Source organism: Theropithecus gelada, chromosome 16 (assembly GCF_003255815.1).
Source record: "Theropithecus gelada isolate Dixy chromosome 16, Tgel_1.0, whole genome shotgun sequence".
Classification (NCBI taxonomy): Eukaryota; Metazoa; Chordata; class Mammalia; order Primates; family Cercopithecidae; genus Theropithecus; species Theropithecus gelada.
In genome coordinates this window covers 14,332,967-14,337,538 of record NC_037684.1, presented here as the reverse complement: position 1 = coordinate 14,337,538, position 4,572 = coordinate 14,332,967, and positions in this window count along the sequence as shown.

Here is a 4,572-nt window from a genome sequence, read left to right as displayed (position 1 = left end):
GTTGCAGGAAGCCCCTAACTCCCCCCCCCGCCGGGCCAAAAAAAAAAAAGACTCTGAAAAAAAAAAAAAAAAAAAAAAAAAAAAAAAGAAAATTCACATAAACAAAACAGCTACAAAAGACAATGCTACCTGGAAAGTATTATGTATTTCATAGCTCAATATTTTTACACTAGGCTTTGTTGTTGTTTTTAATACTCTCTAATGGATTACATATGTAATCCTTGGCCGTCTACATTAATAATAGGTGCTGAATAAATGCCTGATGGGCCTTGAATTGGATGGCGGAGAATTAACAGCTTTTAAAAAAAATCTGTTTAACCATGTCAGTATGTTTAAGAGGAGAATGAGGAAGTTAAGCATAAAATGCTTCCTGCATAGGGAAATGGTTCAGTTTATTTGCATTTATTTACCCTACAAGCATTTTTTTCAGACATCTATTATATGCCTAGTCTAGTAGGGAAACCAAGGGAGCAGAAAGCTGTGGTACTAATTTTGCAGTGTGAGAGGATGAGGGATTATGCAAGGGCCTCCCCACTTTGGGCCAAGTCACTTGCCACATCAGCCAGGACCCTCACACGGGACCACTGGACCCTGACAGGCACCTGCTTTCTGCTGAAGCAATTGCTCAAAGCCTTTCATCTGAAGCCAATAAGTGGCTCATGTCCTAGAGCAGGGCACAGGGTAGGCTCTGGAGCTAGAGCAACTGAGCTCAAATACTGATTTCCCTTAGATAATCTGTAGAAAAGGCTCAGCCCAGTGTCGGGCACAAAGTATTCAAGAAGAAGATGATTGTTATCACACATGGCACAAGTCTATTTTGAATTGAGAGTGGGATGAAGAATATTATATTTGTTCTTTATGCACATTATTTGTTTAGTTCACACAATAATCCCCCCATTTCACAGAAGAAGAAACTGAGGTTCAAGAAGTATGATAGCATGCCTGTGGAAAAGCGAGGATTTTCACTCTTGTTCTGATTCTGTGAAGCCCACACCCTATCTGTGGCCCCAGCCTGCCATGAACATCTACCAGAAGGAAACTTCCTGGCAGATCTGAGCACACACCCAAAATGTCATGGCTATTTTGTTCGCTCATGTTTTATTCTTTTTTTTTTTTTTTTTAACATATAAAATGGAAATCCTGGCCTTTCAAGCACTGGAAACACAGAGCTTAGAACTGAGGGATGGTTGGGTTGTATTATACCTTTATTTCATAGGAGTTCAGCCCTTTTGATTGTGGCACTATGCTTTTATATTTCTTCTTTTTCTTTTTTGGAGGCAGGATCTCTGGTTGCACAGGCAGGAGTGCAGTGGCACGATCAAGGCTCACTGCAGCCTCCACCTCCTGGCCTCTCGAACTCCTGGCCTCAAGTGAGCCACCCTCCTCAGCCTCCCAAAGTGCTGGGATTACAGGCATGTGCCACCATCCCCAGCCTTACATTTCTTTTGAGGGGAAAAAATGTTTTCACTTGCTCAGAATGATTTTAAAAGATTAAAAAAAAAAAAAAAATCCAAACCCTTGCCCACGTGAAAGTGACTAAGGTATTCTAACACATGATAACGTCTCCATGGAGCCTTTCAGAGGTAATTCTGCAGGGCAGCTTGGAACAAGCCAAGGATTCAAAGTTCATGTTGCATATAAGGTACCTATAATTCCCAATGATAAATAATTATACGTACATTTTTTGAGACTGAGTTTTGCTCTTGTTGCCCAGGCTAGAGTGCAATGGCGCGACCTTGGGTCACCGCAACCTCCACCTCCCTGGTTCATGCAATTCTCGTGCCTTAGCCTCCCAAGTAGCTGGGATTATAGGCATGTGCCACCATGACTGGCTAATTTTGAATTTTTATTTTTATTTTTATTTTTTAATTTTTGAGACAGAGTCTCGCTGTGTCTCCCAGGCTGGAGTGCAGTGGCGTGATCTCGGCTCACTGCAAGCTCCGCCTCCCGGGTTCACGCCATTCTCCCACCTCAGCCTCCCAAGTAGCTGAGACTACAGGCGCCCGCCACCACGCCCGGCTAGTTTTTTTGTCTTTTTAGTAGAGACGGGGTTTCACCATGTTAGCCAGGATAGTCTCGATCTCCTGACCTCGTGATCCACCCGCCTCGGCCTCCCAAAGTGCTGGGATTACAGGCTTGAGCCACCGCGCCCGGCCTAATTTTGTATTTTTAGTAGAGACAGGGTTTCTCCATGTTGGTCAGGCTGGTCTCGAACTCCTGACCTCAGGTGATCTGCCCGCTTCAGCCTCCCAAAGTGCTGGGATTATAGGCGTGAGCCACCGTGCCCAGCGAGTTATATTTATTTTCAATTAAAATAATGATTTATCCCGAGCTCATGAGCTCAGAAATCAACACAGTCAAGTGGAAAGAACCTTGGCTTTGGGGTTGCACAGATGGATTTGAAGCCTCGCTGCACGTTTACACAATCTTCACTTTGAGAAAGTCGCTGCAATTATGAGGTTTCATTTCCATCATCTGTAAATAGGGAATACCAGCAACCACATAAGTTACTGTGAGGTCAAATATAATGACAGCCATAAAGTGCCCAGCACAAATGGGCCTCAGCAAGTGTCACTTGTCTTTTTACTGATTGATTGGAACTCACTATGGTGAACACTGTGAGCACATAGGATATTTAGGATTCAACACTTATCCCTCTAAGCCCACCTCTATACAGGGGACTGACACGCAGAGAAGTTAAGTAATCATGGTTACTGGGCCTAATAAGCAGCAGCCCTGTTAGGCAACGAAGTTAGTAGTCCTTGCACCATACTACTTGCTTTTACTTCTAGAGGAGAGAGTGTATGTTTATGGAAAGAAGAAAGGTAGCGGGGCATCAGCTAGAAAAATCATCCTTGAATTTTATGCTAACCCTCTCTGGTGGTCTTCAATACAGCAAAATGCACTCATTATCCCTGCACTCACTCGTCTGGTGTGCAGCCAACGTGCTGGAGAGGAGGAGGCCCAATGCTGTCGAATTCACTCGCCTCCTCAGCTTCCCCTGGACGTGTCTGCCTCAAATTCTGAGCCACTTCGCCAGAGCAAGGCCACGCAAGCAAAGCATCCAAGCAGTCCAATCAGGGATGTTTTATTTATGGCTTTAATAATGAAGCCTCTTGGGGAAATATTAGTTTCCCATTCCCAGAAGCGAAAATGCTTCTACAGAATGTTCTTAAAATTTATTACTGTTTATGTTTTTTTCCTACCACATTCTTTGCACCACCTTAATAGAGTTTAAAACATCCCTTCCCAAAGTAGACAGGATGATCTGTGCTGTCATTCGTTTGGCTGGTTCTTGACCAAGCCAGCACACTTGAAAATTGAAAATACAGGTTGATACTGCTGCTGCTGATGACCTAATCCTATGTTGAACCTGTTGTGGTTATTATTAAAACTGCCGCTAATTCAACAGGACCTTGTTTCGGCACTGCCCAGTTCTCAGCCACTTATTTCCAGGGCAGCTGGAAGAACTGCACCCATATCTCTTGGAGGCACTCAGGCTTGAAGCTGTTTCCATGGTGACGAGACATACCCAAGGTTCAGATTTCATTTTGTTTTAGATCTCAATGATATTCTAAAAGAAATAGTTTACTGGTGAGAACTCTCAGCCATCTGAGAGAGGAGGCTGGAGGGAAAAGAGAGCCGCTGACCTCCTGGAGCCCTTGCTGTAGGAGGGACCTCTTTGGGAGTTTTTGTTTAACAAGGGAGAGTGGGTAGTCATCCTGCAAAGAAAAGGTCAGCATTCTCTCAGAAGTTACTGACATGGACTTGCTGAGTCCAGTGCATCAGACATTTCCTCTTGCCTTGGGTAAACCCAGGTATAGCCTGATGGAGGCTTGCTTGAAAAAGCAAGCAGTGCGACAAGGCAGCAGAACTCAACATGAGAATGCCCATATTATTATTATTATCATCATCATTATTATTGCTATTTTTGGAGACGGAGTCTCACTGTGTCATCTAGGCTGGAGTGCAATGGCATGATCTCAGCTCACTGCAACCTCTGCCTCCCGGATTCAAGCAATTCTCCGCCTCAGCCTCCTAAGTAGCTGGGATTACAGATGTGCGCCACCATGCCCAGCTAATTTTTGCATTTTTAGTAGAGATGGGGTTTCACCATGTTGGTCAGGATGGTTTCGAACTCCCGACCTCAGGTGATCCACCTGCCTCAGCCTCCCATGGTGCTGGGATTACAGGCATGAGCCACCGCACCTGGTTGAGAATGCCTACAAAAGTTTTTTCTGCCAGTGGGCATGAGACACAGTCATGTGGTTTAAACCTCAGGCACCAGAGTCAGACCTAGCTCTGTTGCTAGTTAGATGTGTGACCGTGGATAGGTCAGTTACCTTCCTTTTTTTTTTTTTTTTTTTTTTTTAAGAGATAGGATCTTGGTCTGTCATCCAGGCCACTGGAGTGCCATGGCGTTGTCATAACTCATTGCAGCCTCAATCTCCTGGGCTCAAGCAATCCATCTTGGCCTCCCAAGTAGCTGGGACTACAGGCCTGCACCACCACAACCAGCTAATTTTTGTATTTTTATTTTTGTAGAGATAGAGTCTCACTATGTTTCCCAGG